This window comes from Homalodisca vitripennis, chromosome 4, assembly GCF_021130785.1.
Source record: "Homalodisca vitripennis isolate AUS2020 chromosome 4, UT_GWSS_2.1, whole genome shotgun sequence".
Lineage (NCBI taxonomy): Eukaryota > Metazoa > Arthropoda > Insecta > Hemiptera > Cicadellidae > Homalodisca > Homalodisca vitripennis.
Genome location: NC_060210.1, coordinates 168,307,574 through 168,320,448, shown reverse-complemented (window position 1 = coordinate 168,320,448; position 12,875 = coordinate 168,307,574). Strand labels below are relative to the sequence as shown.

The 12,875-nt window shown below is 36.4% G+C and overlaps 1 protein-coding gene across 1 annotated transcript in view; it reads right to left on the bottom strand.

Annotated features, from left to right (window-relative positions):
- LOC124360576 (iron-sulfur protein NUBPL) overlaps positions 1 to 839 on the bottom strand; it is a 59,180-nt gene extending 58,341 nt beyond the window's left edge. The window contains exons 1-2 of the mRNA XM_046814303.1: positions 820 to 839; positions 177 to 229 (exon numbers count right to left, since the gene is read on the bottom strand). The gene's annotated coding sequence lies outside the window, so the exon portion shown is untranslated. The remainder of the gene's footprint in view (positions 1 to 176; positions 230 to 819) is intronic.
- Between the last annotated feature and the right edge of the window lie 12,036 nt (positions 840 to 12,875).

The window sequence follows — 12,875 nt, the reverse complement described above, 5'->3', positions numbered from 1 at the left end:
CTTAGCATTCGATCTTTCCTAATAGTCTCTACGTCCTTAAGGTTAAAAAGTGAAACACATTCCAGTGTCTCAAAGTACAAAATGGATGTAAAACAGTAATTAATTAATAAAATGGTTATTTACTTCAAACTAGCTTTTTAATCTTTTAGTGCAACAATACTTAGTACACGACTTACCATTCCTTTGTCGCTTGTTGGTATTTTCTCATTCTTGATGGTGTCTTCAAATGCTGAAAAACACACATAGAATCAAGAACAGTTATTTACTTTTGAGTATTTTATTAATTTGATGCCACTACACAATACCACGTTTTGGACTGAACATGTCTTTTATAATAAAATATTTAAGTTTTTGACGTGACAACGTCTTAAATTAGGTTGCGGCTCGGAGTCACTCATGAAAAAGTGTAACGCCCGGTAACGTTACGATGCCCGTCCAGTGGGTCCGCCGCACGGGATCCGCACGGGATAAAGCAGATAACTGTGGGTCCGCCGCACGGGATAAAGCAGATAACTATGTTTATTCGTGAAAATGTGGAGTGCTTAGATTCGTCATTTACAACAACTACAACAATAAAGGTAAATAATTGTACACTGATATTTCATTATCGTAAACTATGATTGATTGATTAATTGTTAGATTGACACAAAAGTTGAGAAACTGAGTTTATAGGTTATGTCATACTATTGACAAATGTTGATAGTGTTAAGTAAATTATTAGTTTAAATCACTCTGCAATCAATCGTAATTCAGTCGATTGAGAAGAAACAGCGCGTATTGCTAGTCAAACATTTAAAATAACAAATTATAACCTCTAACCTGTCATAACAGTGCGACCAAACAAACGAACTAAACCGACCAATCACCACGCGCGGAGTTAGAATTTAACTGTGTTTAGCAAGAATTTCAAATTCCAATTTTAGTAAATTTTTTATTCAACTTTACCATTTACAATAACAAATTTTAATTAATTTCAAATTATGTACAATGTTTTAGTAAACAAAATATATTTCTATAGTTAAAATTTGTGCAATTCTTATTTTCATTCAATTCCTTGTTCCTATTGTGCAATTTAATAATATTCATATCAATAAATATTCTACCGAGAAAAAGACGTTGTCACGTAAAATCTTCGCCCGTAAAACCGACTTTACAGGCAACCATAATTTTTTTGATCCTGTTTTTTGCTAAAAACTAATGACCAAGTTGTATATATTTTTTTATCTGTAATAAATTTTTCTTTATTCTGTAATTTTATTTGAGTGAGTTTAGTAAGGGCTATACTAAATGTAAAAGATATTAACAAAAAATTAAAACCGTTAACTTTTCAACAAGGCAACAATTAGTAATTGTAATTATTATTTCCTTATTCTGTAGCATTTGCTAAAAAATATGTATATTATATTGCACTTTACTTATAATAAAGTGTATAATAATATATAATATATTAATTTTTATTTACTTTCAATACATGCTTGTAAAACTCCTAAAAAGCTTGTAGCACTGCAGTTGAATATAATCAGCACTAACTGGGATAAATAATCCATTTAGTAACAAAACACACTTGATTTATTTTGATTTACTTTCAATACATGCTAGTAAAACTCCTAAAAAGCTTGTAGCACTGCAGTTGAATATAATCAGCACTAACTGGGATAAATAATCCATTTAGTAACAAAACACACTTGATTTATTTTTATTTACTTTCAATACATGCTTGTAAAACTCCTAAAAAGCTTGTAGCACTGCAGTTGAATATAATCAGCACTTACTGGGATAAATAATCCATTTAGTAACAAAACACTCTTGATTTATTTTGATTTACTTTCAATACATGCTTGTAAAACTCCTAAAAAGCTTGTAGCACTGCAGTTGAATATAATCAGCACTTACTGAGATAAATAATCCATTTAGTAACAAAACACACTTGATTTATTTTTATTTACTTTCAATACGAGAACGCCCGTCCAACGGTGCATTTAATTTAGACGATAGGACCTCTGACGGCCGACACCACCTTTTTGACGTTGGTATATTAAAGTTCAGCACTTACTGAGATAAATAATCCATTTAGTAACAAAACACACTTGATTTATTTTTATTTACTTTCAATACGAGAACGCCCGTCCAACGGTGCATTTAATTTAGACGATAGGACCTCTGACGGCCGACACCACCTTTTTGACGTTGGTATATTAAAGTTCAGCATACAAGGCACCTATGTACAAATTTTCATTGCGAGCACTTGTTTGGTTTAGTCTCAGGAAACACTTTTATACCAGAACGCCCGTCCAACGGTGCATTTAATTTAGACGATAGGACCTCTGACGGCCGACATTACCTTTTTGACGTTTGTATATTAAAGTACACCATAAAGGGCACCTGTGTACAAATTTTCATTGCGGGCACTTGTTTGGTTTAGTCTCAGGAGTGACTTTTATACGAGAACGCCCGTCCAACGGTGCATTTAATTTAGACGATAGGACCTCTGACGGCCGACACCACCTTTTTGACGTTGGTATATTAAAGTTCAGCATACAGGGCACCTGTGTACAAATTTTCATTGCGGGCACTTGTTTGGTTTAGTCTCAGGAGTGACTTTTATACGAGAACGCCCGTCCAACGGTGCATTTAATTTAGACGATAGCACCTCTGACGGCCGACACCACCTTTTTGACGTTGGTATATTAAAGTTCAGCATACAGGGCACCTGTGTACAAATTTTCATTGCGGGCACTTGTTTGGTTTAGTCTCAGGAGTGACTTTTATACGAGAACGCCCGTCCAACGGTGCATTTAATTTAGACGATAGCACCTCTGACGGCCGACACCACCTTTTTGACGTTGGTATATTAAAGTTCAGCATACAGGGCACCTGTGTACAAATTTTCATTGCGGGCACTTGTTTGGTTTAGTCTCAGGAGTGACTTTTATACGAGAACGCCCGTCCAACGGTGCATTTAATTTAGACGATAGCACCTCTGACGGCCGACACCACCTTTTTGACGTTGGTATATTAAAGTTCAGCATACAGGGCACCTGTGTACAAATTTTCATTGCGGGCACTTGTTTGGTTTAGTCTCAGGAGTGACTTTTATACGAGAACGCCCGTCCAACGGTGCATTTAATTTAGACGATAGCACCTCTGACGGCCGACACCACCTTTTTGACGTTGGTATATTAAAGTTCAGCATACAGGGCACCTGTGTACAAATTTTCATTGCGGGCACTTGTTTGGTTTAGTCTCAGGAGTGACTTTTATACGAGAACGCCCGTCCAACGGTGCATTTAATTTAGACGATAGCACCTCTGACGGCCGACACCACCTTTTTGACGTTGGTATATTAAAGTTCAGCATACAGGGCACCTGTGTACAAATTTTCATTGCGGGCACTTGTTTGGTTTAGTCTCAGGAGTGACTTTTATACGAGAACGCCCGTCCAACGGTGCATTTAATTTAGACGATAGCACCTCTGACGGCCGACACCACCTTTTTGACGTTGGTATATTAAAGTTCAGCATACAGGGCACCTGTGTACAAATTTTCATTGCGGGCACTTGTTTGGTTAAGTCTCAGGAGTGACTTTTATACGAGAACGCCCGTCCAACGGTGCATTTAATTTAGACGATAGCACCTCTGACGGCCGACACCACCTTTTTGACGTTGGTATATTAAAGTTCAGCATACAGGGCACCTGTGTACAAATTTTCATTGCGGGCACTTGTTTGGTTTAGTCTCAGGAGTGACTTTTATACGAGAACGCCCGTCCAACGGTGCATTTAATTTAGACGATAGCACCTCTGACGGCCGACACCACCTTTTTGACGTTGGTATATTAAAGTTCAGCATACAGGGCACCTGTGTACAAATTTTCATTGCGGGCACTTGTTTGGTTTAGTCTCAGGAGTGACTTTTATACGAGAACGCCCGTCCAACGGTGCATTTAATTTAGACGATAGCACCTCTGACGGCCGACACCACCTTTTTGACGTTGGTATATTAAAGTTCAGCATACAGGGCACCTGTGTACAAATTTTCATTGCGGGCACTTGTTTGGTTTAGTCTCAGGAGTGACTTTTATACGAGAACGCCCGTCCAACGGTGCATTTAATTTAGACGATAGCACCTCTGACGGCCGACACCACCTTTTTGACGTTGGTATATTAAAGTTCAGCATACAGGGCACCTGTGTACAAATTTTCATTGCGGGCACTTGTTTGGTTTAGTCTCAGGAGTGACTTTTATACGAGAACGCCCGTCCAACGGTGCATTTAATTTAGACGATAGCACCTCTGACGGCCGACACCACCTTTTTGACGTTGGTATATTAAAGTTCAGCATACAGGGCACCTGTGTACAAATTTTCATTGCGGGCACTTGTTTGGTTTAGTCTCAGGAGTGACTTTTATACGAGAACGCCCGTCCAACGGTGCATTTAATTTAGACGATAGGACCTCTGACGGCCGACACCACCTTTTTGACGTTGGTATATTAAAGTTCAGCATACAGGGCACCTGTGTACAAATTTTCATTGCGGGCACTTGTTTGGTTTAGTCTCAGGAGTGACTTTTATACGAGAACGCCCGTCCAACGGTGCATTTAATTTAGACGATAGGACCTCTGACGGCCGACACCACCTTTTTGACGTTGGTATATTAAAGTTCAGCATACAGGGCACCTGTGTACAAATTTTCATTGCGGGCACTTGTTTGGTTTAGTCTCAGGAGTGACTTTTATACGAGAACGCCCGTCCAACGGTGCATTTAATTTAGACGATAGGACCTCTGACGGCCGACACCACCTTTTTGACGTTGGTATATTAAAGTTCAGCATACAGGGCACCTGTGTACAAATTTTCATTGCGGGCACTTGTTTGGTTTAGTCTCAGGAGTGACTTTTATACGAGAACGCCCGTCCAACGGTGCATTTAATTTAGACGATAGGACCTCTGACGGCCGACACCACCTTTTTGACGTTGGTATATTAAAGTTCAGCATACAGGGCACCTGTGTACAAATTTTCATTGCGGGCACTTGTTTGGTTTAGTCTCAGGAGTGACTTTTATACGAGAACGCCCGTCCAACGGTGCATTTAATTTAGACGATAGGACCTCTGACGGCCGACACCACCTTTTTGACGTTGGTATATTAAAGTTCAGCATACAGGGCACCTGTGTACAAATTTTCATTGCGGGCACTTGTTTGGTTTAGTCTCAGGAGTGACTTTTATACGAGAACGCCCGTCCAACGGTGCATTTAATTTAGACGATAGGACCTCTGACGGCCGACACCACCTTTTTGACGTTGGTATATTAAAGTTCAGCTTACAGAGCATCTGTGTACAAAGTTTCATTGCGGGCACTTGTTTGGTTTAGTCTCAGGAGTGACTTTTATACGAGAACGCCCGTCTAACGGTGCATTTAATTTAGACGATAGGACCTCTGACGGCCGACACCACCTTTTTGACGTTGGTATATTAAAGTTCAGCTTACAGAGCATCTGTGTACAAAGTTTCATTGCGGGCACTTGTTTGGTTTAGTCTCAGGAGTGGCATTTATTAGAGGACGTCCATTTTACGATACATTCCTACGGTTTACTTAGGTATTATATTTGGGATTTTTATTCATGACACATTTAATGGGAAACCTTTGTGGAAAGTAATAAATAGAAAAAACTGTGTTGATTTTGTGAAAGATCGTTTTTATAATTAGTATTATACAATTTATCTCAGTTTTTGAATTTTTGTTAACGCCTTCAGATTGATGACTGCAACATTGATGCACTAGACGGTCTGGACGAATAAATTTATCAGGAATTCTTTGTGGTAAATAATAAATACGAAAAACTGTGTAGATTTTGTGAAAAATCGTATTTTACTAATTCGTTTTATATTATTATTTTAGATTTTGAATGTTTGTTAGCGCCTTCTGATTGTTGACTGCAACATTGTTGCACGGAATACAAACGGACGATAAAGTGACGCTAACTTCACGGTGGTTCTTATCTTCACTTCAGACGAGCTGCTTGCTTGCTAGTTGTTACTAGTGAGTGATGGCGACGCCCGACGGGAGAATCGAACAGCATTCGAATACTGCCCAAGTATTCACGTATTCGAAACCTCAAAGTTAATTTGAATACTTTTGAAATAAAAACAATTTCGCTGGAAGAATCGAGTTCAAATCTACAGTATTCATTCGTTTGGATTAACAGTATTCAATAAGGCATAAAGAGTACAAATTGAAACGGCAATCCAGCCAAACACTGCCCAACACATGCCCTCTAAAGGCACCACGTGAGAAGAATAATTGACATGCACAAAGCTAGAACTTGGTCTTAAAAACGTACCAATAGCCACAACAAAGGGCTTTATGATTTGTATCTTTGAATGAAGAAGATGGTGAGCAGCAAACGTCAGATTTGTCCTATGGTGTGTTGCCCAAGAGCTGGATTGTAATTATGGTCTATTAGCTGCATATGAGGTAGTGACATTCTTGCAAAACGTTCCTTCGATCTTATGCACGAGGGCACTCTGAAGTTTATTCTTTCCAGCAGATAAGAACAGTTAAAGTTTCCGTTTATCAACTTGGACAAAAAGTAAGTCCTGACTGACGCGCCGCTATTCAAGATAAGACAGGATTAGGAGCAATGATACTTCACGCAAGGGAACACACACAACCAAAACCAAGTATTGTACCAATCAGCCTAAAAAATCGTCTCTGGACCTTATCTGTACTCTAATCCAAAATAACTAAAGGAGAGACTACACAACACTATTGTATCTTAGGAGAGACCCTATCAAAGAGAAGTATAATATTTTTAGAACATGCAGATCAATAAAAAGGCCTTAGAGATTTGGAAAAGGAAGTCAAGAATTAGAAGAGCCTCTATTTATTAACATTTAGTAATAATTAGAAGAGCCTTGTCCATATATTGTGTGCACAATGCTCTCAGCTTAAGAAGGAAATAAAAGTTGTTCCAATTGTTATATTTAACTGCAACTTTATGGTGTCGGTAAATTCCGAGCCCTTAAGGTCTTGAGAATGTAGTTGCCTCGTTTATCAGAATAGGCAAACAACAAGCCTACAAACAAACTCGGTCGAAGGCTTTTGAGAAATTCTTTTCAATTAAATTGATCTGCTTCAGAGAGTAAAACATGTGCTTCTAAAATGTGACATTCAAAAATAAAGATGTTGGTGGGTGTAGCCCTGTTAGATATACTCTCATGCTGACTGCTAATCAATGTGTTGTCAACCTTTATTTTTCCCAAAGCAATCTCAAAAACTTAAGCCAGTACCGACAATATAGCTATGGGCCTATATTTTTATCGCTTCCTAAACCTTTCTTGTGGACGAGGACCATCTGAGAAATTTGTAGGTCTGCGAAGACGCCACTAAATAGCGTTTTGTTAAAAAGCAAGGTAAGGTGGTGGACAATGAAATACACTAAAATTGCTTGAATACAAAAGGCGGCATGGTGTTATGCCCTAGTCCTTTTTAGGTGTCCAGATTCTTGACCATTTTAGCAGTTCATCAGATTTTATAAGACAATAAGAAAATTTTTCACATGATATTGAACTAAGGAAAATATGGGTTTGAGACTGATCACTCATGTAGAAAAGACTGAAAGAAAAGTCAGGGAACATGTTGATTATATCCCTTTTGAAGTATGATGAGGCACCATCCAGGCGCATAGCGGAGTATCCTGAATTGTTTAGATTTAAAATAGCTCCAGTATATCTTTGGATATTTGTTATTGCAGTCTTAACCTTAATCACATAAGGGTTGAAACAAGCATAATTTCTTCACCGAGCTTTTAATTTGGCGATTTGGTTTTAAACTTGCAGAGAGGGGGTGGGGTTACTTTGAAAAGTTTGGGAAGACATATTTTATCTATCGTAAGAATGTAAAAAGACATTAAGTCAATAGAGAACCATTTTGGAAAGGCAGATAACTAAATTTTTGTCATGGGAGAGACACTTCCCTGATTGTGTTGATGAAGACATGGATAGCTTCGTTGACGTCCTCGTTGGCACCTATGCCGGTCGTATCTAAAGTCTGTAGCTCCCGGAGAATATCTTTGCAATCACATCGCTTCACGTTGGGCTGTTATACAGCGTTTAATGGAAGAGAGATGATAAACGACAAAGCTGGTAGGAGGATATTTTTTCTAAGTAGCTGATTCAGGTCAAGACGTACTGTAGTCACTTGGTAAGCGGAGAAATATAGATTTAACGATTAAACCTACGATGTTTCATATCTTTTTGATTGGCAATGAGGTCTGTGCACCTTATATTTTGATATTGCAATCAATATTCCACTTCCACTTGTCTTATTAGTAGTATTAAAAGCTCTGCGCTTCCTGAAAACTTGCTAATTTAATAGGCCATGCTTCCTAGTTTTAATGATAGGCGGGATATTTGTTTCTGTACGATCACATCATGCATGGACGCAATTAAAGCTAGTAAGTTGAGTCCTAAAACAATGTATGATTTGATATTAGATATTCAGTTCATTTAGCCGGTTGGATAAAGTTGGTTAATCATTTTTGGAATTCCAATGACAAACGTTATAGTACATACAGTTTCTTATTGCGAGAATCAAAGGTTTTGCGGAGGGTTTCTAGTCTTTCGTTCATTGAGAGTTCTGTCATGGGAGATGCAAACCTAAAAATATACAAGATTCTTTCAGAAAATCAGTGGAAAGGTTCTGAAGAAAAATTTTACTTCAGCTGGTCTCTGCAGTATGAGTTTGACATGGCAGGTGACTTAGCCGAAGCCTTCCTGATACGGAAGAAAGCAAAGCTGGAACGGAGACTTGATTGCAGCTAAATAGTGTTGGCTTTATCCAATCCATGTGCCTTTTTCTCAGAGGCCTGTGTACTAGTTCTTTAGTGGACATTAAAATGATAATGGAATTGATTGACATACGATCTACTATTTCCTAGTAAATATCATCGGCAAGTTGTGAATTGTTCCGTTTTTTAGAATTTTTTCAAAAAAATTAAACTTTACCTTCAAGTTTGTTAAGACGTGGTTCAGTCTCGGATAATGCCTTTGAGAATGTCTCAGAGTTATCTTTCAATGCAGCAATATCGTTGGGAATGGATTCAATATCATACCTTATGCTAAGTCAGTACATTAATTTAAGGATGTCTTCCAGTTTACCTGAAACCTGAATCGGAGTAGAACCAACTTTGTGACAATCCAGCACTGCCGCAATGCCAGTTTAGGGTAACAACATTTGCGTAACGTTTATATTCTGAGGGGTTCATTATTGTTGAACACTACTACTGATTATTTAAAGTACTATCTCATTCTGTAATGTTTTTTACCTCTTGACCAGTGGTTGTCATGTGTGTTTTTTATTATAGTGATTTTCCCCAGAAGGCAAAATCTGATTTGTAAGAAGCCCCAACCATCGCCTCTCCCTGAAGCAGTTAGGCGAATTAAAAGTTACCTATACCCACTCCACAATTAATTTTCTTTTCTATTTTATCTATATCATTTCACAGTTTGTTTAGGGGAATGGGATATCCCCTAAGTATTTATTCTCTTAACTGTATGTAACTGTCTCCAGTAACCATAAATAAAAGAGATTTACTGTTTGTTTTGTTTGGAAGATAGTACTATTCTGAGCAAATTAAGTAGAAAAGCTGTTATATATAGTTCTTTTATTATTTATATTTTTAATGCATCAAATGTTACACGTTTTCCTTTAAATTGCCTAAAAATTACTATTTATTTTAGTTGTAAAAAAATCTCGACTTAATATGTCTACGACACTAATAAGAACAAAACAAAAACACATTAAATAGATACCTCCTATGATTCTCGAGATAAAGGTACATGACTAGGAAAAATGCGTTTTTCAGGAATCACAACTTACAAATGTAATACTGTGGATAGCAGCAGCTTTCACTACCTTAGTACATTTGTGCACCATAAACTGGGTGATCTGGGTATTCCTATGCTTCATAATTATTCTCCAACTTCCTTTTAGCCAACTGCCGCTTCTGATGACATTTTCTTGGATTTCTTCTACCGCTTTTCAATTTACGCGAATCGTTTTTAATCAAGAGCTGTCATAACTTTTATGCAGTTTCGTGCATGCTTTATTCCCAGTCTTTCTAATAGTCTACACCTTATTATATTTCCATTGTTAAAAGTAACTATTCCTTCATACACAACTAGTTCAAGGATAGCTTCATCATAAAGTTGGATTTCGGTATTCTGGTCCAGACTAAGCTATTCAGTCTCTATTCAGGTTTTGCATACCACCATGGAGACAGTCTAGGTATGGGTTTTATTTAACCCATACACATTGAGGAGAGGTGTGTTTCATTGTCCAGATTGTACTGGTCATTATAATTTTAGCCTTATTAAATCTGGACAGTCGTGACATAGCTCGTACATTGGCATTTCTTTGGAAGATAAGAGATATCTTCCAAAGCTCAGCCCAAACAGCTCTTTGCATGTCTCATAAGCTGTGAGTATTATGCCTTATTACTAGGCCATAGTAAAATCAGATTTCTTTCATACCAGTATCAGTTAACCGTCCAAGACCGCCGATTGTTTTCTTATCAGATAGTTTGGTTTTTCCCATTTTTTTTTAGTGTCACAGAAGGCGTGTATCCATGCGTTTCTGTACGTGACCTACGCACTCTATCTTTGCTACTGCAAAACTAGAACCACAGGGTTTGGCTGCCATGACTGTTAGATAGGACGAACTGTTCCCATCACCAAGAAAGTTTTTATATCTAATCCCATGAGTTTTCACATATTTGAAGTATATATCCAAAATACCCTGTACTTCCAACTCCTTGTTCCTGAGTAATTGGCTTCACAAATATATATATATATATATATATATATTATATATATATATATATATATATATATATATATATATGCTCGTGCTGCATTCCAGCGATACTTGTTATAATATGTTTCAACTGCACATACAGTGCAATATGTAATTATTTGTTATGTTTATATGTACACATATTGTATTATTGTGTAATCGATTGAATTATAATATTTGATTTAACTTCGCATTATTATTATAGCATGGAAACATATTTTCCGTAAGCATCATGTAATTTATTATTACATTGTAACTGCGTTCTAGTATTGTATTTCATCTTATACATGTATTTTTGACGTAGTCTAATGCTTGTCTGTTGAATGGTTTCAATAATATCATTGAATCATCCATTATGTTCTCTTCTGTTTTCGTCAGTCTAGAACAAGAATTTGAGCAAAAAATTAGTGTACTTGATTGGAAAACAATTTGAACTTTCGTCTCTGATTACAGTGTTCATCCATAGCGACTGTGATTGGTTAGTCTCGGCCAATAGCCAGTTGGAAATGCTCGGTTTGGTTGACTTCGTCTGATACTGGTGTAGTGTATTGGTTTGGTTTGGTGTTGTCTGTGAGTACGTAGAGAGACTAGAGAGTGTGGGGATCGTGAAATGGTGGGCGAAGTCTTGTAATATTAGTGAAGAACGTGGTTGTGCAATGTGTACTCAATTATGGCTTCATATGACAACAAACACTGGCTTTTATCACATATAAGGAACAGTTTTATATTTTCAGATGACACAGGCAAGTTAAATGTAAACCACGTGTATCATAACGTGAAATTCTGCATTGATCTTTTAGGTTATGTTACTTGTTATGTTCAATGTTATGCCGTAATAATTTTTTAAACTGTATATTTTATCATTCATAGATCTTAAATACATTTTTATTGCATATTAAAAAGATTCTTTGATGAAGAGTATATATCTACATAGCTTAAAATAGTTTATCATTTTAGTCAAGGTTAGGGTTGGGTTTGTTTGGGTGTGAAATGTTTTGGAATTTACAATTTAAAAAGATGTATTATTCTGTTTTGTGTTGTTGCTTTTGTTCTTTGGTGTATTCTACTCTCTAATTTATTACTAACTTATCATGAAAGTTATTTATATCACTTAATAAGTAAGTAATTAAGGCAATGATAAAAATCTGGATTATTTTAATAATGCCTAATCAATGTTCCCTATTATTATTTCTTATCATATAGCCTATGGTATTTATGTACCTAACATAATAATTCTAATCTAATATCCATAATGTGTTAACTAATGTCTAGAGTAGGCCTTGTAGACAATTACAATTACTGAGTTTCTTTAAATATAAAACATAAATTTTAGGTAATTTCCTGTTTATGTGAATATAATATTGCCTTAAGCAGATATAGGCACCATCTGCTTTTTAAATAAAATATTTTTATTTTTAAATAAAATAAAATATAATATTGCCTTAAGCAGATATAGGGACCAGCTCAGTTAGTCTAGAGTAGAGCAAATGTTAGTCTACTTCAAAACTGCTTAGTTATTTATACTTAATGCTCACTTAAGACTAATTATTTTTAAATTAGAAGTTGGCTTAATTCCAGTTGGGAAGAAATAATCATTATTTTACTTTGGTAGGAATAAGTCTTTTGAATTCCTATATGCCTACAAATATTCATAATGTAACTTCAAAAGTAGGCCTATTCAATTAGTTCACTTGTATCTCACATACGTGTTTATAATTTCCTGAATTAAGTTAATAGGCTACATGAAAAATTTTGTAAATTATACTATTAACAAACTTACTTGTTTTGGCCCTAGGCCTATTTAATTTATAATTATTATCATCCAAAAAAATATGTGTTATATAGATAATAAACTATCTATATTTATTTCATAATGGTCACAAATATGTAGTAACATATTATTCTAAACACATCTCATAAATAGGCATAGGCTATTATATTATGAGACATCATTGCAAGCCTGGCCTAATGGGCAGTTAACCCTTATAACGTCAGTATATCTTTTCACGACTTCCAG